This window comes from Anolis sagrei, chromosome 3 (genome assembly GCF_037176765.1).
Source record: "Anolis sagrei isolate rAnoSag1 chromosome 3, rAnoSag1.mat, whole genome shotgun sequence".
NCBI lineage: Eukaryota > Metazoa > Chordata > Lepidosauria > Squamata > Dactyloidae > Anolis > Anolis sagrei.
In genome coordinates, this window is record NC_090023.1 from 166,817,571 (window position 1) to 166,840,730 (window position 23,160).

Genomic DNA, 23,160 nt, shown 5'->3' on the forward strand with positions numbered 1-23,160 from the left:
CCATTATTTGTTGCTACTGGCTATATTGGCAAGGGCTGATGGGATTAACACTTTAACAACACCAAGGTAACAAGAATGTGCTTTCTCCATCCTTTCTTGGAAACAAGTCTCATTTAACTATGGCTGGATCTACACTGCTTTATATCCCAGGATTTGATCCCAGATAATGTGCTTTGAACTGGATTATATGTCTACACTGCCAGATAATCTGGGATAAGCAGATAACCTGGGGTCATATTCTGGGATATAGGGTAGTATTGATCCCACCTCAGTGACACTTACTTGTAAACCTACCAAGTTTTACCTGTTTAGGATATTTACATATTAACAGAACATAAAAACAGCAGTCAGTAGCTCCAGTGTGATTATGTTTTCAGCTACTTCTTTTCTTGGCTAGACACATTTTAAAAGAAAAAATAATCCCCAAATTATTACCAGACACATTCCTTGGATGACTCAGCCTGTTGAACCAAGCTCAAAACATGTACTCATCAGCAGAGAGAGGACATTCACTCAAAATTCACTAATGCAGCAAAACCTGGAATACCCTCTGCTGCTTAATATTCTTCTTAATCTATGAAAACTATGGAATATCATGAAAAGATATTGGGATGAGGGACCACCAAGAAATATTCAACTCATGGAAGAAGGGACTCTTTCACATCACACAGTTACAGCATTGTGATGCCACAAATTACCATATTTGCATCCTATGGAATCCTGATGAGGCACTGTGCTGTCGCGCTTGGGAGCTATTAGTCTTAATGAAGGAGGGATGGACGTGGCACCTTTCCTCCAAGGGATTGCTTCTTGCCCTCCTATAGGAAACTGGAACTCCCAAAAACCCAAAACACTGAAAATAGCTCAATATAAGTTTTATTTATCACAAAGTCATTTCTTCAAAGCAATGAGCTGGAAAACTTTAGAGGCGTGAAGGAAAACATACGTTACAGTCTCAATCAGTCCTGGGTCCAAGGGGTTTGAAGCTGAGAAGTCTCACCAAGTTTCCTCTTTCCTCAATGGCTGTGAATGCCGGAGCAAACCACAACCCCAGTTCAGATGGCCTATGTTTTGAAGACTCAGGATCTTCCTCTGGTACCAAAAGAACCGGCTTGAAGGCGCTTGGGATCTCCTCAATGTTATCCAGGACGATCTGGACATAAAGCATGAGTCCCAAGGGTAAAAAACCTCAGAACTGGTGCTAAGAGGTAACTTAAATCAGGGTCCTTTAGAATCAAGTCTTTTACTCACGTCCATGTGGTATGAACTCTGATGGCAGAATGAAAAGAAAAAAGGAAGCTCTCTCCTCCTGCAGGAAGAGGTGGAGCCAAACAGTACTGATTGACAGCTACAAGCAACCAATCCATACAACTATACATAAGCAGGGTAAAAAGGGGCAGGATTAACCATGATACAACAGTTTAAATCTTACAACTAACAGTTCTATACATAGGTGGCGCCACTCGCACCGTCACAGGCACTAGAGATCTCTGACTGAAAAATCTAAATATCCTTCCTTAAACTGCAAATCCCAGCTTCCATAGGACAGAGTCATCATAGTTAAAGATGAATCATAGCACTATAATGGTGCTATATGAAAGGACCTTGGAAAAACATGTGTTATTTCAGTAACTTATGACCTTATCCAGTATGACCTTATGCAGTAACCACATGACCTTGGAGTTGTCTATGGACAACGCCGGCTCTTCGGCTTAGAAATGGAGATGAGCACCATACCCCAGAGTCAGACATGACTGGACTTAATGTCAGGGGACAGCCTTTACCTATGACGTTATCACATTGGCCTCCAGAATATCAGGTGCTGTAGATTAAATTTCTGAGGAAGGCAATATCAACTACTCAGTATTCCTTTCCAAAGAAATCCCTATGAAATCCCAAAGAAAGAAGAAGAACTTTATTTTTCTACCTCAAATCCAGGGAGTTCAAATCCAGGGAGCAGGGTGAAGTCCTGCTGTTAGCCCCAGCTTCTGCCAACCTAACAGTTTGAAAACATGCGAATGTGAGTAGCTCAATAGGTACCACTTCAGCAGGAACGTAATGGTGCTCCATGCAGTCACGTGACCTAGGAGGCATCTACGGACAACGCCGGCTCTTTGGCTTAGGAATGGAGATGAGCACCACCACCACACACACACCCCATAGTTGGACATGACTAAACTTAATGTCAAGGGGAAGCCTTTACCTTTATTAGTAAATTAGTTCTGTGGGTTACTGTGCTGGCGTGGTAGTGCCAGGAGATTTGAATTCCTTTTCTTGCACTGCTAGTTTGCATGAATCTATTTAAGCCATGCATTTGGCAACCAGGTAGCTTCCCCAGGTTGCAGTCATAAGTCCAGTAACCTGTCAATCATCGTTAAAGCCTTTAGGCCCGCCCCTTTCCCCAGGGATTTGGAGGGAAAGGAGGGCTTTTGTTCAGTCTCACTGTTTGAAGCCTAACAGCAGGACGTGTGGGATTCTCTTTCCCACCTTCATAAAAGCTTCATTTCTCAGCTTTGCTGGGGAAAAAAGGAAAGGTTCCACAGCTTTTGCTGGGGGAATACAGCCAGCCTTTGCTGGAGCAACAGGACAGTTCCTACAGCCTTCGTGAAGAAACTAAAGGACACATTTTCAGCTTGGCAGATCTACAGGAACCTTGCCTGGTAAGGGACCACTCGGGCTATCCATAAAGCAACTTGGAGCCAGGAGTAGGGCCCTCACGCCAGCAAGGTAAAGAGAGATTGCCCAGGGAGGGGTCAAAGGATTTCCCTAAGGAAGAAAGGAACAGTTTACCACCAGTTGCCTGCTCCCTTGTTGGCAGATTGAGGAAGCTACCCGTTTTCCAAAGTTATAAAGTGTTTAATTCATTTGTTTGAAGATTTAAGCCCAAATAAAGAACTTTGTTGAATCTATCTTGAGCCTCAATAGAACTTTTTGTTGGGAAGTCTAAAGGGTCCTTCAGCTGAGGCACCCCAGCATCCCGTTGGGCATACAGAGAGCACGACCTGTAAACAGACATTATTTCAGGCCCAGCGTGCGACAGCACGGTTATAGTTCCCCAAATCCCTTAGCCAGCCTGTGCCCGCAGTGCTCAAAGATGACAGAAGGCTTTAGTTTCAGCGGGTCTGCACAATGTCTGACCAACCAAACCAAAAACACTGCACTGGGCATGAATGATACCCTCTGAGGATTTTTCTGTCCTGCCCTTTTTGGGTGTTTTCCTAGCAAATCTACAGAGATGTTAGCATTCTGACAAATTGAGTTAATTATATGTAGGTGCCTATTTGAATTGATGGAGTGCAAGTTACATTGATCTGACTTTGAGTCCTATTTTGTGAGTCTCCCTACTGGCTTTCTATATACTTTGTTGGCTCGGATTGAGGGTGGAGTGGGCAAAGACAAGGAAATCAAGACATTTTTACAAACTCCGGATGCGTCTTTCCAAGGAAGCTGTCTCGCTTATCCCGAAGTCTAGTCAGTTTGCACACTAATTGCCAGTGCTTACACTGAGAGTGGAAAGAAGAATGCAAACAGCTGTGAATGATTATCCGGGTGACCCTTCCAGAGTAAAGCAGCATGGGAGCCGAGTTTGGGTCAGCCCATCCTTGAAAGCAAGCAACTTCAGGTTTTCCCATCTGTGAGAACAGACTGGCCCAGAACGTGCTTCCTTCAGACCATTTTGTTTGTATTCATGAAGGCAAACTGAAACAGCAATAACAACAACATCCCTCTTTCCCTTTTCTCTGGGGAAAAGCAAAAATGCTAAAATAGGAATGCCCCCATAAGAAAACTGAGGAAGATGGAATATTTTTTAGACTTGTTCCAGCCTCCTAAACTTTCACTTTCAATGATTCTTTATGGCAAGACTGCTCTCAACGTCATAGTCTAGGAATGACTTATGTTGCTGCAGTAGTGAATCTGTGCTGGGTTTTTAATCTGAACTTGAATAGAGAGTTCAGGATATTTGATAGCCCTTTTAAGGAACAATTTGAAAAACAAGCTCTTGAAACAGCAACCAAAAAGCCCACTATATGGTTCAGATATGTGGATGACACTTTCACCATTTGGAGCCATGGAGAAGAAGAACTCAACAGGTTCCTGGAACATCTTAACAGCATCCACCCTAACATCCAGTTCACTATGGAAAAAGAAAAGGAAGGAAGACTGCCTTTTCTAGATGTCCTAGTCATCCGCAAACCAGATCAACAATTGGGTCACACCGTTTACAGAAAACCCACACACACAGATAGATATCTACATAAAAACTCCAACCATCACCCAAGTCAAAAAAGAAGCACCATTAAAGCCTTGGCAGACCGTGCAAAAAGAATCTGTGAACCCCACCTCCTCCAAGATGAACTGAACCACCTCAACTGGGCTCTACAGGCCAATGGATACTCCACCTCAGACATCAGAAGAGCTGCAAGACCAAGAACAAGCCACAAGAGTAAAGATGAAGATCCACCCAGAGGAAGAGTGTTCCTGCCATACATCAAGGGAACCACTGATCGCATAGGGAAGCTGATGAGGAAACACAACATACAAACAATCTACAAACACACCAAGAAAATCCAACAAATGCTACGTTCAGCAAAGGACAAGAGGGATCCTCTCACCTCTGCAGGAGTCTACCGTATACCATGCAGCTGTGGACAAGTCAACATAGGGACCACCAAACGCAGCGCCCAAACAAGAATCCAGGAACATGAAAGGCACTGCAGACTACTCCAACCAGAGAAATCAGCCATAGCAGAGTACCTGATGAACCAACCTGGACACAGCATTTTATTTGAGAACACAAAAATGCTGGACCACTCTCACAACCACCATGTCAGACTACACAGAGAAGCCATTGAAATCCACAAACATGTGGACAATTTCAACAGAAAGGAAGAAACCATGAAAATGAACAATGTCTGGCTACCAGTATTAAAAAATTCTAAAATTAAAACAGCAGAGAGAAAAACAGGCAGGGACATCTAATCACCTTTCAAGAAGAGTTTGCTCCAGGCACAGTCAGCCCATTGTATGCTAATCAAGGTGGTCAGTTGAAAAGATTCACACCTAGCCCAACTTACAAAAGCCTTTTGTCTCACCCTGGTCATTCCACAGATATATAAACCCCATTTTTCCCAGCTCCAGCAGACCTCACCCTCTGAGGAAGCTTGCCATAGATGCAGGCGAAACGTCAGGAGAAATGCCTCTAGAACATGGCCATATAGCCCGAAAAAACCCACAAGAACTGACCTTTTAAGGTTCATACTACCATCTGAGGCTGATTTACTGTCCCATTACTGTCTCGATCCCACCACTATCACAAACACGGTTCATGGGGACGAGAGACAGGGCCTTCTCATCAGTGGCCCCCTGCCTATGGAACACCCTCCCTAGAGATATCAGATTGGCCACCTCCCTCTTGTCTTTTAAAAGGAAAATCAAAACCTGGTTATGGGACCAAGCGTTTGATCAGTGAGTAGCAAATGAAAGAAGATCATACAACTTATGGCAATGAACTGAGCCGGACTGGTTTTTGGATTTTGATTTTAAAGGATGTGTCTTAATTAATTGTTTTAATTGTTGTTTTAATCTATATAAATAAAAATGTAATGTTCGTTTGTGGGATTAAGAGAACTCAAAAACCACTGGACGAATTGCCACCAAATTTGAATACAATACACCTAACAACCCAATGCGTGTCCTTCACTCCTAAAAACACTGAAAAACACAGCAGGAGGGACTTAAAAAGCCCCCAAAAGCTAAATGACCAAAAACTAAATGACAATACAGAAAAAAGGAAGAAAGAGGGAGGGAAGAGGAGAGAAAAAAGAAAGAAAGAGGGAGGGAAAGAAAGAAGGAAAGGGAGAAGGAAGCATGGAAACAAAGAGAGAAGGAAGGAAGGAAGGAAGGAAGGAAGGAAGGAAGGAAGGAAGGAGGTAGAAAAGGAAGAAAGAGAAAGGGAAGGAAAGAAAAGGGGGGAAGGAAGGAAAGTTAGAAAAGGAAGGAAGGAGAGAAGGGAAAAAAAGGGAAAGAAGGAAGGAAAGAGGGAGCGAAGGAAAGGGGGGAAGATGTAGAGAAAGAGGGAGGGAAGGAAAGAAGGAAAGAGAAGGGGAGAAAGAGAGACAGCAGAAGAGAAAGAAAAAGGGGGAAGGAAGGAAAGAGATAGAGAAGGAAGAAGGAAAGACGGGAAGGAGGGAAGGCAAGAGGCAGTGAAGGAAGGAGGGAAAGAAGGGGAGAAAGAGGGAAGGTTGGCCACAGCAACGTGTGGCGGATACAGCTAGTTTTTAATATTTTGATTGTACTGTGGTTGTTTTTATGATGCTAGCATCGTATGATGCTTTTGTTAGGTTGCCCAGAGTCCCCCTTTGGGGGGAGAAGAGTGGGGTATAAATATAGGAAATAAATAAATGAATGAATGAATAAACATGGTTAGTTTGGATGCTTGATTCTGCAGATTTGGGTTATCATTAAAATAAAGTATGTCCCATTTACACTCCCATATAGTCTACATTATCTGCTTTGAATGAGTCTACGCTGCGATATAATCCAACTCAAAGCAGATAATTTGGATTTTATATGGCAGTGTAGAAGGGGCCAAAGATGCTATCTATTTATCTATCTGTTTCAGTTATTTCTTTTACTGCCAGAGATGACGAGAGATGATTGTAGCATCCATCCATGACAAAATGGCTCCCTTTGGATACAATGTGGTTTGACTGAGGAAATATGTGTGCATGCGATTGCGTACTTCATGCAAGGAAGCAGAATATCATGGGCAATTTGTGGATATTTTGTAAAAGTCCTCCATCTTGTATTTATTAATGGCCGCCATTCTAGATGTGCAGTAATTCATAATGATTCATATCTTTATTTTTTCCATCTTAGAGTACATCTACAATGTACAATTAATGCAGTTCGATGCCACTTTAACTGTCATGACTCAATCCTATAAAATCAGTTTGGTGAGATGCCAGGATTCTTTGGCAGAGAAAGTAAAAACCTTGCAGAACAACAATTGCCAACATTCTATAGCAATGAGCCACAGCAGTTAAAGTGGTGTCAAACTGCATTAGTTTGCATCCACATTCTAAATATGGATGCACTGTGAGTCAACATAAAACCAAATTATCAATTTTTCCCTCAACAGAGCACTTCAATTTGGAGACATGAGTTAATTTCAGTGAAGCCCCTTTCTACACTACCATATAATCCAGTTCAAAGTAGATAATCTGGGTTTTATATGACAGTGTAGAAGGAGCTTGAAATATATTTGGATTATTATACATCATAGATTTACTGGTCTTCAGATTATAAATATACTGTAACCCTGGCTGAAAGACAAAATCTCTCTCTTCGCCTTGTGCCAATGTAGATAACACATCATTTATTTATTTATTTATTTATCATGTCAGGGGCAGACCAAACAGTTGCATTGCATTTTTTTAAACAAACAAAGCACAAAGTTTGCAAGCTTGGTAGTTGATTAAATGTCCTTTGACCAGTAGCTGGCTACTTGGAGTGCCTCTGGTGTTGCTGCAAGAAGGTCCTCCATTGTGCATGTTGCATTGCACAATGCAGGTTGCATTGCAGTGGGTGGTCTGTGATTTGCTCTTCTCCACACTCGCATGTCGTGGATTCCACTTTGTAGCCCCATTTCTTCAGGTTGGCTCTGCATCTCATGGTGCCAGAGTGCAGTCTGTTCAGTGCCTTCCAAGTCGCCCAGTTTTCTGTGTGCCCAGGAGAGAGTCTCTCATTTGGTATCAGCCATTGATTGAGGTTCTGGATTTGAGCCTGCCACTTTTGGGCTCTCGCTTGCTGAGGTGTTCCAGCGAGTGTCTCTGTAGATCTTAGAAAGCTATTTCTTAAGTCGTTGATGTGCTGGCTGATATTCAAACGAGATGAGCTGGAGATGTCACTGCCTTGGTTCTTTCACTATTGGTTGCTACTTCCCGGAAGGATGTCAGGTGGTGCAATACCGGCTAAACAGTGTAATTTCTCCAGTGGTGTAGGGCGCAGACACCCCCTGATAATGTGGCATGCTTCATTAATAGCCACATCTACTGTTTTAGTGTGGTGGGATGTGTTCCACACTGGGCATGCATACTCAGCAGCAGATTAGCATAGCGCAAGGGCAGATGTCTTCACTGTGTCTGGTTGTGATCCCCAGGTTGTGCCAGTCAGCTTTCTTATGATATTATTTCTAGTGCCCATTTTTTGCTTGATATTCAGGCAGTGCTTCTTGTAGGTCAGAGCTTGGTCCAGAGTTTGAGCCTGCCTGAAATATGGGGTCCCCAATAGAGGCCCTGTTGTGCATCCCAAAACTTACAAAGCTACATTGGTGTGTGACCATGATCCAGCTGTTTATATAGAAGCATTCCAATTGGAACGTTCTACAGAAATAGTTCTATGGTGAACACACACCACGATCCCACAGCATTCTATGGAAGACCTCGCCAAGGGAAGTTAGGCTGGTTGCAACAATATGATGCGTCCTTGTTTGGAAAAGAATCCAATTCCTATGCAAATATGCCTAGGGTACATCCACTTTTGGTTTCTAAAATTCCTTGTATAATTATTTCAAAGCATTCATATGATAAGTACATAGCCAATAACTACACCAACTGAGGATTTTTGGGAATTGTAGCAAATATCCCAAGTTTTTGATATCGCACATTGGAGAGATGTGCATTAGAATATATTTGAAAACCATAATGAGGAAACAAGTAGATAAAAGAAATCTGAGAGTATAATATTTCAGCATATTTCAACAAGACACTGAGAACAGGATGAGGTCTGGGAAGAGTGTAAAATCTTCAATTTTATTTTTAAGCACAATGGAGTAATAGAACACAGAATCTAATGTTCATTTGTTTGTGTCCTGCTTTGTACAATAAGGCATGAATCATAATGAGGATAACTATACTCTGACTCAGACCTTTTCAGCTCTTTCTCCAAGAGGAAAATATATGTAACACACACTAAAGCAACACACACTAAAACTTGTTTTCTGCTTCCCTGGAGACTAGGACACAGAACAATGGCTTCAAACTACAAGAAAGGAGATTCCATTTGAGGAAGAACTTCCTGACCGTGAGAGCCGTTCAGCAGTGGAACTCTCTGCCCCGGAGTGTGGTGGAGGCTCCTTCTTTGGAAGCTTTTAAACAGAGGCTGGATGGCCATCTGTCAGGGATGCTTTGAATGCAATATTTCTGCTTCTTGGCATGGGGTTGGACTGGATGGCCCATGAGGTCTCTTCGAACTCTATGATTCTATGATTTTTTTACGATCACTTTTGCTGAGAAGAATATAATTTTCAGCAAAAATGAAAAGAGAGAATAAAAATTATATCAGGTGGTGTAGTTACTCTTATAATGTAACTTTAACCTTTTGCTCCAGAAGGTTTATATAACTGAGAATCCAAATTAGTAAAGAATGGCATAAGATTATGGCTGCTTCTCTGAATGTATAGAATAACATAAAAGGAACAGGCAGGGTCTCTGTAAATCATTTTACATTTACATTGAGTGGCTTCTGTCTCAAAAGAATGGAGGTCCTTATCTCAAAAAGGAAAATCACAATTGTGTCTGGATACTAGCACCTTCTGCTGGGTCTTACATCCTCAGTCTTCTGTTGTTGTTCCACGGGAGATTGTTTTAAAAGTGGTCCTTTTTACTATAACACACAAAAATCTGTTACTTACTTCCTTTTCCCACTTCTGTCATGCTGTGATTTCCTGTATGAAAGTTCAGTGGCTCTGTTATGCTGATGGTCAGTGAGTGCGAGAGATCCAGATGTTTTTCTGGAGTCCCTGTTGTCACAGTGGTTGTCACAGAGTTGTTGGCTTTGACTTTCGGCTTGTTCCATTTCCATGTAGGAATAGTGCCCGAGTTTCTTCCACAATGTTAAGACTACAAAATGTGGAGAGGAAGAAGGGGGTATGGAGGAGACTTTATAGGAGCAGGGCTCCCAGTGGGGTTTTTATTGGTCCTGCAGTCAGGCAAGAAGCTGTTCATTTGTGCCATCTCCTCTCTCCCTTCCTTCGTCCCTGACACTTATAAAAAAAAATCAATAAAAAGGGATAGGGAAAAAGTTGTTGTTGTTCATTTGTTCAGTCGTTTCTGACTCTTCGTGACCTCATGGACCAGCCCACGCCAGAGCTCCCTGTCGGCCGTCACCTTCCCCAGCTCCTTCAGAGTCAGGCCAGTCACTTCAAGGATGCAATCCATCCATTTTGCCCTTGGTCAGCCCCTCTTCCTTTTTCCTTCCATTTTCCCCAGCATAATTGTCTTCTCCAAGCTTTCCTGTCTCCTCATGATGTGGCTAAAGTACTTCAACTTTGTCTTTAATATCCTTCCCTCCAATGAGCAGTCGGGCTTTATTTCCTGAAGTATGGACTGTTTGGATCTTCTCGCAGTCCAAGGCACTCTCAGAACTTTCCTCCAACACCTCAGTTCACAGTTCTATCTTCCTTCGCTCAGTCTTAACTATGGTCCAGCTCTCACATCCATAGGTGACTACGTGGAAAGTAGAAAGAGGCAATGGGTAGTCTGTTTACGATTCAGATGTTAATGGGTGCTGTAATCATAGAATCAAAGAGTTGGAAGAGACCTCATGGGCCATCCAGTCCAATCCCCTGCCAAGAAGCAGGAATATTGCATTCAAATCACCCCTGACAGATGGCCATTCAGCCTCTGTTTAAAAGCTTTCAAAGAAGAAGCCTCCACCACACTCCGGGGCAGAGGTTTCCACTGCTGAATGGCTCTCACAGTCAGGAAGTTCTTCCTCATGTTCAGATGGAATCTCCTCTCTTGAAGTTTGAAGCCATTGTTCTGCGTCCTAGTTTCCAAGGAAGTGGAAAACAAGCTTGCTCCCTCCTCCCTGTGGCTTCCTCTCACATATTTTTACCTGGCTATGATATCTCCTCTCAGCCTTCTCTTCTTCAGGCTAAACATGCCCAGCTCCTTAAGCCGCTCCTCATAGGGCTTGTTCTCCAGACCCTTGATTGTTTTAGTCGCCCTCCTCTGGACACATTCCAGCTTGTCAATATCTCTCTTGAATTGTGGTGCCCAGAACTGGACACAATATTCCAGGTGTGGTCTAACTAAAGCGGAATAGAGGGGTAGCATTACTTCCCTAGATCTGGTCTGCCTCAGGAGACTTATGGATCCCAGTGGATTCCTGACGGCTCTTGGGTATTTTCCCACCTCCTCGGTAAGTGACCCTGCCAATGCTCTAGTCTCTCTCTGGAATGGGGAGGTGGCCATTGCAATAAACAATGCACCCTCTCGAGTAAACGAGCTAAACCAGCCCCTTGGACCTGATAGCGATGAAGCAAAAGAAGAGGAGGCTAGAGTGTGTGTGGCAGTGGAAGCACAGTGGATCAGCCCGAGCATACCTGGCACATTTCTAAGAACCCATGATATGGCAATGAAGGCCACACAGAAATCTTTTCTTGCGACCAATATTGTGTCCGAAAGAACAGTCCAGCCAAGCTTCTCCGAGTTGTCAGAGGGCTGTTAAATCCACCTCGGAGTGAGATCCCTGACAATTTGACAGCTCGCTGTGAAACACTTGCTTAGTTCTTTGCGGACAAATTCGTTTTGACTTTGACTCCATGTTAATGGCAGTATGTGAGGATGTAACATGAGCACCTGCTTGACGGTTTTGATGGATTCATTTCAATTCGAGCTCGAGGACGTGGACAGGATCCTTGGAGAGGTGAGGCCAACCACATGCATCCTAGACCCCTGTTCATCCTGGCTGATAAAAGATGCCAGAGGGGGGTTGGCGGAGTGGGTAAAGTGGTGGTTAATGCCTCCTTACAGGAGGGCAAGATTCCAGCCAACCTAAAATAGGCTATTATAAAACCGCTGTTAAAAAAACCATCACTGGACCCCACTCAATTAGTCAACTATCGGCCATTGTCCAATCTCCCCTATTTGGGCAAAGTCATGAAACATGTGATGGCTTCGCAACTCCAGGGGTTCCTGGTAGACACCGATTATCTAGATCCAGCACAGTCTGGCTTTAGGCTGGGACATGGAACTGAAATAGCCTTGGTCGCCTTAGTGGATGATCTACGCCGGGAGCTAGACAGGGGGAGTGTGTTCCTGTTAGTTCTGCTGGACCTCTCAGCAGCCTTTGATACCATGGACCACAGTATCCTTCTGGGATGCCTCGCAGAGATGGGACTTGGAATTACTGCCTTGCAGTGGCTCCGATCCTTCTTGGAGGGTCGGTCCCAGAAGGTATTATTGGGTGACACAACCGTTGTCTTGTGGAGTCCCTCAGGGTTCAGTACTGTCCCAGTTGTTGTTTAACATCTACATGAAGCCGCTGGGGAAAATCATCCAGAGTTTCAGAATAAGATACTATCTGTATGCAGATGATGTCCAAATCTGTCACTCCTTCCCACCTGTTACTAAGCAGGCTGTTCAGACCTTGAACCAGTGCTTGCCAGCTGTGTCGGACTGGATGAAGGCTAAAAAATTGAAATTGAATCCAGACAAGACAGAGGTACTCCTGGTCAGCCGAACAGGGCATAGGGTCACAGACTGTGTTAGATGGGGTTACACTCCCCCTGAAGATGCAGGTTTGCAGCTTGGGAGTGATCCTGGACTCATCGTTGAGCCTGGAATCCAGGTCTCAGCAGTGACCAGGAGAGCTTTTGCACAGTTAAAGCTTGTGCGCCAGTTGCGCTCGTACCTTGGGAAGTCTGATCTGGCCACGGTGGTCCATGCTCTGGTTACATCCCAAGTAGATTACTGCAATGCACTCTTTGTGGGTCTGCCTTTGAAGACTGTTTGGAAACTTCAACTAGTCCAATGGGCGGCAGCCAGATTGCTCCCCGGAACACCATACAGGGAGCACACCTGCTATGCCTCTCTGAGCTGCCTTCGGGCTGATATGGGCGGGGTAGAAATAATGCAAATAAATAAATAAATACAGTCCATTGGCTGCCAGTCCATTTCTAAGCACAATTCAAAGTGCTGGTCTTGGCCTATAAACCGTATATGGCTCCGGCCCAGCTTACTTGTCTGAACGTATCATCCTCTACCTCGTAGTTTAAGATCCACTGGGGAGGCCCTGCTCTCAGTTCCACCAGCCTCGCAAACGCATCTGGTAGGGACAAGGGACAGGGCCTTCTCAGTGGTGACTCCCCGCTTGTGGAATTCGCTCCCCAGTGAGATTAGATCAGCATCCTCCTTCCTTTCCTCTAGGAAAAAAATGAAATTGTGGTTTTGGAACCAGGCCTTTGGCTAGAAAACATAACGGCACTTTGGACATTGAACTGGATTGTAATAACAATGGAAACAGCTATATGATTGTATAACTAATGTTATTGTTTTTAATCTATTGTGTATTTATGGTTTTATATTGTTGATATTGTGATATTGTGGTAATTGCAGCATCTAATTGTTACAAGTGTTAGCCGCTCTTAGTCCCCCTTCAGGGGTTGAGAAGGGCGGGTTAGAAATGTTGTAAATAAATAATTAAGGACTAGGTGTAAAATACAGTTGGATAAGTATTTTGACTGGCAGATAGAAGAGACCAAATGAAAGTGGATAAAAATATGTCCACTTTTGTATATTAATGTGCTCGTCTCCCTTGACAGCTTCAGAATGTTCAGGTATAGAATGTCAAGTAGTCCATTCTGGTTAACACAGATTCATGCCTTGGATATTTGGTTTTAAAAATGCCCTGTGTGAAGTATTTATCTTAAATTACCATTTTAAGTGAGCAAGTCAGTTTATCCCTACCCACCTTATATCTTAACCTCTACAGTCCCTATTCATTCTACATGGCAAAACTGTTTTTGCTTCTTTGAGGTTCTTCAACAGATGTGTAGGAGGAAGAATATTTGCCTTCTGGGGAGGGGGAGAAAAAAAGAATGAATATGTTTTTAACGGACAAAACTGTTCCTGTTTAGCGACCTCCCCTCCCACATCTTTCAGCACCAGCAGAAGGCTTTTTGTCCTCCGAACTCTGAGTGCTCCTTTCATCCAGGTTTGGACATGACCCTGCATTGCTCCAGCATCCAAATCTCCCACTTGAGGCCATAGGAGTTTGCTTTTTGTAAGAACATGTGTTTGCATCCAGGGATTTCTGAATTTCATGTCATTTCTCAAGTGAACGCACAATGTTAGACATTCTGCTGCTTGCAACATAGCATACCCAGGTACACTTCCCACTGGTTATGGTGTCTGGGGAACCTGTGGCCCTCTCCATCTTGCTGTACTGCAAATTCTCCCATGCTCTGTTGGTTAACGGCTGATGGGAGCTGCAGTCCATCTGGAAGACCATTGGTTAAGCCAAAGTGACCAGTAACGGGTGTTTGCTTCACCAGGGACAAACCTTTCCATTTTAACTCACAGCCCACTTTAGATCTAGTGCTTATATTACACACTCCAGTGCCATGCATTTCTCTTTTTGGTATGGGTAATAATAATAATAATAATAATAATAATAATAATAATAATAATGCTTTATTTATAACCTGTCCTCTCTCCCTGAAGGAACTCAGTGGCAGTTTCCAAAGAATAACAAAAATGGCAAACAGAGAGATTGATTGATGGTATCAAAAGCTGCAACGAGGTCCAGGAGGACTAGCAGGGACACACTCCCACATCTAGCTCTCTTCATAGATCATCCATCAAGACGATTAATGCCGTCTCTGCCCCATGACCAGGCCTGAAACCAGATTGAGATGGATCTAGATAATCAGTTTCATCCAAGAAACTTTGGAGTTGTGAGGCCACCATCTTCTCTAGAACCTTGCCCAGGAAGGGAGGTTTGAAACTGGCCGATAATTACTCAGTTGAGTGGGATCCAGTGACGGTTTCTTTAATAAGGGTCCTACTACTGCCTCCCTGAAACTGGTTGGCATTATGCCCTAAGACAGGAAGGCATTAACACATTGAATCTCTCACTGACACCCTCATTCATCCTGTCTTTTCCTCATCGCAACAGCTGCCTCTAAATAAGTAATGTCAAGAAAACCCTATGATAGGGGAATCATTAAGTTGGCGTTGACCTAAAGGCACACAGGAAAAACAAACTGAGACTACATAGGCAATTACTATTGGCTTTGGAGCTTTATGGCTTGCCAAAAATGAAAGTGACACAGAGTCCAGATGAGACTGGTGGTGGTGGGGATTCTTTTTAACGTTAAACCATTGAAGGATTTAAAATATAAATGGGTGTTTCTAAAAACTTCAAGGAGAGGCAATTCATTTCTTTTTGCCAAAGAGGGAGATGGCTGGCACCTGGGTGAGTACTGGGGGCTGCAATTCAAGCCCTGAACGTTTTGGGGCCTGCCTACCTTCATGAGCACATTTCCTCCTATGAACCTGTGCAATCTCTTTGATCTTCAGGGGAGGCCCTCCTCTCACTCCCACCTTCGTCACAGGCGCAGCTTGTAGAGACAAGGGAGAGGGCCGTCTCTGTAGTTGCCTCTCAGCTCTGGAACTGACTCCTTGGGGAGATTAGGCAGGCAGGCACCCACCCTGGCAGCATTTAGAAAAAGTTTAAAAACTTCGCTTTTCCAGTGTGCTTTTGGGGAATGAAATGATGCTTGGTGTGCAGGTATCGGTGGTGGCCGGGAGGGCCTTCACACAGTTAAAACTTGTGCGCCAGCTGCGACCATACCTCATGAAGTCTAACTTGAACATGGTGGTCCATGCCTTAGTTACCTCTAGAATGGATTACTACAATGCACTCTACGTGGGGCTACCCTTGAAAATGGCCCAGAAACTACAACTTGTCCAACGTCTGGCAGCCAGGTTAATATCTGGGACTAGTTGTAGGGAACAGTCGACCCCCCCTGTTTAAAGCGCTCCACTGGCTGCTGTTTATTTTCTGGGCCCAATTCAAGGTACAGGTTATTACCTATAAAGCCCTAAATGGTTTGGGACCCACCTACCTTTGTGACCATATCTCTTTCCATGAACCAACCTTCGATCTTTGGGGGAGGCCCTCCTTTCACCCCTTGCCAGTCTCACAAGCTCATCTTGTGGGCACAAGGAAGGGAGCCTTCTCCTCTGTGGCTCCCCGACTCTGGAACTCATTACCCGGAGAGATTAGGAACTAGAAACTACACTAGAAACTTTTAAAAAGAACCTTAAAACCCGGCTCTTCTGCTGTGCCTTTGGTGAGGTGCACAACATGACACTACTGCTCCCCTCAATGCTTCTGTCAGTGTAGTACACCCCCCCCCCTAATGGGAAGTTTGGTTTCACAACCCTGTGTTTCATTATGAGCTCCCTGCAAATTACTTGCTCTTCTTCTTATCTCATTCGAGTTTTTTTAACATTTTATCCTGCCCACTGTCACTGTGATTGTGTTTATTGTAATGTTATTTTGTTACTGTATTCATATGGGGTTTTTTTGTTTTTTGTTTTAAATGTAATTTTGATGCTGTTGCTTGTTGCTTATGTTTTGGTTTTATTTTGCTGTACTATGTTGTCCGGGCTCGGCCTCATGTAAGCTGCCCCAAGTCCCCGTTGGGGAGATGGTGACAGGGTATAAATAAAGTTTATTATTATATTATTATATCAATTTCCATGCCACGTCCTGTCCCAGGACCAACTTGTCTTTCTGATGCTCCTCATATCATCACTTAGTTGAAGATTAACTTTATAATTATCCCATCCAAGCCTCCCACTAGTCATAACACCTTCTATCTATCTCACCCATGGGTTTTATAATTTTTTAACCCATTGCATTTGGCCTTGCTCGCTCTGTTTAATTCCATTAGCATTTTATCATTTGTTTTTATTATGTCTTTGTTATTTTCATTTCATTACTATGTCATTATTAAGCATTTTATTAAGCATTTTAAAGCAGCACTTTATTGATGGCTGGGAGCCCCCGTGGCGCAGTGGGTTAAACCCCTATGCTGGCAGGTCGCAGGTTCAAATCCAGGGAGAGGCGGATGAGCTCCCTCTATCAACTCCAGCTCCTCATGCGGGAACATGAGAGAAGCCTCCCACAAGGATGATAAAAACATCAAATCATCCGGGCGTCCCCTGGGCAACGTCCTTGCAGATGGCCAATTCTCTCACACCAGAAGCAACTTGCAATTTCTCAAGTCGCTCCTGACACGACAAAAAAAAAAAAGCATTTTATTTGATGTTATTGTCTGTTTTATATGTGCTTTTGCTTTATTGTAACTGTTTGGGCTTGGCCTCATGTTAGCCGCCCCCATTCCCTCCGGGAAGATGGTGGCGGGGTATAAATAACGTTTATTATCATTATTATCATTATCATTATTATTAAAAATATCCTTAGAGTCTGCATGCAGCTCTGGGGTTTTATTGTATTGATACCTGAGTTACAGTATATACAACTTATGTTACACTAGATAATTTTCTCAAGCTTTTATTTATTCTTGTTTTTCCTCTTTGATCTAAGACATAATAGAAATGAGTTCTATCCTAGTCAATAGATCGTACCTCCAAATGAGCATGTATTGGACTTGGAAGTGCTGACACTCAAAGCAACATCCCTCCTTCTTTGTGATTTAAAATTGTGATTAGCAAACTCATGTTAAACTATACTTCCTTATTTTGGAAGCAATGTGAAACCATAAGTTAAGATAACCAAAGCTGGGTCTACATTGCCCTATATCCCAGATTATCTGACAGTGTAGACACATATAACCCAGTTCAAGGTAGATAATCTGGGGTCAGATTCTGAGATATAGGTCAGTGTAGAAGGGGCCCAAGATTGACTTGCTAATAAAGGGAACAAGTAAGAGAGGAGCCAAATGTTCAATCTTGACTAATTCATAAACCCAGAATGTACATTTGGACCAAAGCTTGAGAAATTGCTGGTCAAACTGGTTCAGTGTTAGGGAGCTGCATCTTTAAAAAGTAACTTTTCTAAGCTTGAGTCTGACCCAACAGTTTTTGTTTCATTGCAAAATGAATCCTATTGATTCAGCTGTTTCTTATAGTCTGCATTCATAGGCATTTTAAAAAAAAATCTGCAGAAGACATGGCAGGAAAGAAGATTTTTGTGCAGTTTCCAAGTTAGAAGCATTCAACTTACAAACATCTCATAGTTTTGCCAATCCTTGTTTCCACATCAAACCAACTTTTTCAAAATCCAATTATCACAGGGCATAAACTAAAGTGAAGTCTTCTGAAGATGGGCACAGAAAGCAAAACAAACACGACAAAGGTGTTAACCCTTATGTATCCAAAGTGTGTGTGTACATACAAACACACACACACATATGGAGTTGCATTTTAAAAATGAACCTGTTCTGAATTACATACACATTCAACTTAAGAACAAACCTACAGAACCTATCTTGCTCATAACTTGGGGACTGCCTGTATTTTCAGAAAGTGTGGGTTTTTCTTTACATTTTGCTTCTAGCTGCCTTTTTTGCAGTGTGGAACTCCTTTATCCATGTTCTATCATTATAAAACTAAAATTATAAATCAAATTTTGCTCTTCAGCAGTAGTGAAGTATTGGTAGGCATATATACCTCTCATTCATACTTGATGCAGTAATGTGTATGAACTATCATCTCAATCATTTATTTAACAGAAGGGGGAACTAGCTAACAATCAAAACACTCACTGCCAACTTCATTATCTTGCATAAACCCAATTTACCACAAACTTGAAAGGGATAGATGCTGAATCACAGACTATCATGCTGCTCTAATATGCAAGAACATTTTGTTATTCAGTATTTTTGGTACTTACTGAATTTAAAGAAAATTAGTGTGTAGGAGGTGGGAGCCTAAAAGGCAATGGACATATCATCTTTCTACACTCCCATCCCATATATGTTGGATCCCCAGTTGCATGTGGACAGCTTGTATGCTCAAGAAGGCTTGACTTCAAGGTCTACTGAACACATATCTTCTTTCTCTCAGGATGGATCTACATTGCTCTATATCCCAGGATGTGATCCCAGATTATCTGTTTATATTTGGCAATGTAGACTCATATTATCCAATTCAAAGCAGATAACCTGGGGTCAGATCCTAGGATATAGGGCAGTGTAGATCCAGCCTCAGCTGGCACATCACACATCTCCTTCAACACCTGTTGATGTTAAACAGTTGGTGGATCTTGCTTCAGCATTTTATGAATTTGTCCAATCCTCTTTAAAGCCAAGCTGTCTTCCATCATGAAAGATAAGACTACCAATGGCCGCTAGTCATGTTATATGTTCCCAGTTGCAGGTCACTGAACTTGTAGCCTTTACATTGAAGCATCTGTTTCATCCGTGTGATCAAAGAATGATGGACTGGTTGGGCTTTTGGTCTCATCCAGCCACAATCTAGTCTGGTCCGTAGTTCCAGGTTTCAGCCATTCCAAGTGCAGAACCTATTTGGGGCTTATGGGATAGTTCAGATCATAAGCCAGAGCAGAGTCACTACCACAATAACATGGAAAATGGCAGGCCAGGGTGGGATTCAATCAGCATTTCTTTTTGTTCTTATGTTCTTATAGTGATTGAGTTGTGAATCATTGAGAAATTTGTCTAAAGTCAACTAACCTATCTGAAGCGGAGTGAGGACACATTTTATGAGGCTCTGATGATAAGGCTGTTTTGTAACCCTTCATGAATGTATGGATTAGAATACAGAAGAAATCTAAACAAGTTGGAACAGCACCACTTCAGCTGAGCACTAGATACATGGGTGTTGTAGGTTTTGGGACTGTAAGGCCACGTTCTAGCAGCATTCCCTCCTGGCGTTTCGCCTGCATCTATGGCGGGCATCCTCAGAGATTGTGGGGACCTCACAACCTCTGAGGATGTCTGCCACCGATGCAGGCGAGACGTCGGGAGGGAGTGCTGCTAGACCATGGCCAATGGGATTTTGGCGTGCATCAATAGGAGCATAGTGTTTAGATCTAGGGAAGTCATGCTACCTCTCTATTCTGCTTTGGTTAGACCACATCTGGAATATTGTGTCCAATTCTGGGCACCCAATTCAAGAGAGATATTGACAAGCTGGAATGTGTCCAGAGGAGGGCGACTAAAATGATCAAGGGTCTGGAGAACAAGCCCTATGAGGAGCAGCTTAAGGAGCTGGGCATGTTTAGCCTGAAGAAGAGAAGGCTGAGAGGAGATATGATAGCCATGTATAAATATGTGAGAGGAAGTCATAGGGAGGAGGGAGCAAGCTTGTTTTCTGCTTCCTTGGAGACTAGGACGCGGAACAATGGCTTCAAACTACAGGTAAGGAGATTCCATCTGAACATGAGGAAGAACTTCCTGACTGTGAGAGCCATTCAGCAGTGGAACTCTCTGCCCCGGAGTGTGGTGGAAGCTCCTTCTTTGGAAGCTTTTAAACAGAGCTGGATGGCCATCTGTCAGGGGTGATTTCAATGCAGTATTCCTGCTTCTTGGCAGGGGGTTGGACTGGATGGCTCATGAGGTCTCCTCCAACTCTTTGATTCTATGATTCTAGTGTCTAGATCCAGGGAAGTCATGCCATCCATGCTCTATTCTGCCTTGGTGGCGACACCTGGAATACTGTGTCCAATTCTGGGCATACAATTGAAGGGAGATGTTGACAAGCTGGAATGTGTCCAGAGGAGGGTGGCTAAAATGATCAAGGGTCTGAAGAACAAGCCCTATGAGGAGCAGCTTAAAGAGCTGAGCATGTTTAGCCTGCAGAAGAGAAGACTGAGAGGAGACATGATGAGGGCTATGTATAAATATGTGAGAGGAAGTCATAGGAGGGAGCAAGCTTGTTCTCTGCTGCCCTGGCGACTAGGATGAGGAACAATGGCTTCAAACTACAGGAAAGGAGATTCTATCTGAACATTAGGAAGAACTGTGAGAGCTGTTCAACAGTGCAACTCTCTGCCCCGGTCCCGGAGAATGATGGAGGCTCCTTCTTTGGAGGCTTTTAAACAGAGGCTGGATGGCCATCTGCCGGGGGTGCTTTGAATGCAATTTTCCTGCTTCTTGGCAGGGGGTTGGACTGGATGGCCCACGAGGTCTCTACCAACTCTATGATTCTATCATTCTAGGTGTCTGGTGCACACACACAAATTCACATCAGAACAGCTATCTAGTTTTTCTTGCATTTTGCCAGAAGAGGGGGCTATTTCCTTTAAATATATGTACTATGAATGTGGTAAATTAAGTTATAAATAAGCAGGACTTGAGAAACATGATTTAGTTTCTGAAGAACAGACGTTGAGAGTTGACAAGCCCAAAGTAAGCGCCGAACCCTCTGAATAGCCATGGGCAATGAACAATTCATCATAGAACAAACCCACTTCTTTGCTTGGGACTTTTGTGAAAGAGAGCCACAGACAGAGAAGTGAAGTGACCTGCTGAGTTTCTGCATATGTAAAAATAGATGTCGAGATTTCTCATAGTTTGAATGCCATCAACTTGCAGGATACAGTTACTTCTGTGATCTGAAACAATGCTTGAATTGTGGAGCAAAATGTTTGCGCTCTCTTTCCCAATGCTGCCTTTTAGTAGGAAAACCCTGTCACAAAAGGCAAACTGTTTAGTTTACCAAACAGTAGTGGCACCCATCCTAGTCAGTGACACAGTAGCATTGGGGACAGTGACATTATGTGAATTCCAGGAGTCCTTGAATGTCCTTGCTCTCACTCAGAAGGGACCCTGTTGCCAGCCATGGCTGCCACCATGGCTGGCAACAGAGAACATGGCTGTGGTTTCAACTGACTTTTGGAGCCCCCAGTGGTGCAATGGGTTCAAACCTTGTGCCAGCAGGATTGAAGACCAACAGGTCAGAGGTTTGAATCCGAGGAGAGTGAAGATGAGCTCCCTCTGTCAGCTCCAGCTCCACATTCAGGGATATGAGAGAAGCATCCCACAAGGATGGTAAAACATCAAAACATCGGGCGTCTCCTGGGCCATCCTTACAACAAGCCAATTCTATCACACCAGAAGTGACTTGCAGTTTCTCAAGGTGCTCCTGACGCAAAAAAGACCTGACTTCTGGCCTTGAAAATATGAAGTGTGATTCAGAAAATGAAACAGTGGGCTTATATGGCCTAGTGTGCAAGCAGATATTTGGACTGTAGTCATAACTCTATCTATGTGGGATTGAGTCCTATAGAATTTTATACATTCTTCTTAATAAACATATGCAATTCACATATGCAATTCCCAGGATGTTTGATGCAATGGGTAAAACCCTTGTGCTGGCAGGAGTGAAGACCAACAGATCAGAGGTTTGAATCTGGGGTGAGAGCGGATGAGCTCCTTCTGTCAGCTCCAGTTCCCCATGTGGGGACATGAGAGAAGCCTCCCATGAGGATGGTAAAACAACAACACTTGTCCCCTGGGCAACGTCTTTGCAAATGGCTAATTCTCTCACACCAGAAGCGACTTGCAGTTTCTCAAGTCGCTCCTGACACACACACACACACACACACACAAAACCCACTTTAACTGCCATGGTTCAATCCTTTGGAATCCTGCAAGTTGTAGTTTGGTGAGGCACTGGCACTCTTTGGGAGAGAAGGCTAAAGAACTTGTAAAATATTTTTCCATCACTCCATGTATGCTTGTACCCTTCTTTCCCTTCAGAGACCAATTTCTGTGTGAGGATAGCCAGGACGCCACCAACAGTGTAAATGTGTAAGTACCACTCTTCACACACTGTTATGCTGCCTACTAGGGGTGTGCATTTTTTGTTAGTCCTCGTAATTCGGATCAAATTTGTTAAATTCATAATTACAAGGCAATATGCGATACATGGGCATGGCCTGCACCAAAAATTTAAAAACCAAAACTTACCCCATACTCTTTTGTTTTAGTTTTGAAAATCTCAGAAAGGTCCCAAAGTCAGTTTCATATTCAGTGCAAGAAAGCAAAGAAAAACAAAGCCCAAAAGGCTGCCATAGTGCATTGCCTTCCTGCTGTAAATCAATGGAGTCTTGACATTAGGAGTGGGTGTAAAGAGGGAACAGTGTTTTATGGAAGCTGCACAAAATTTTTGGGAAATGTAGTGTGAGAAGGGAGGAGCTTATATCAGACGATTCAAAAGGCCCCACTTTAAACTACATTTTCCAGAATGCAGTGCACTGCTCAGCGTCAGAGAGATTTGCCCCTCTGTAGCCAGCCAGAGTTCCAATAAATTCTTATTTTTGTTCCTGGTTATAAATGTCATTTCCTAATTGGTTCTATTATTAAAACATGGC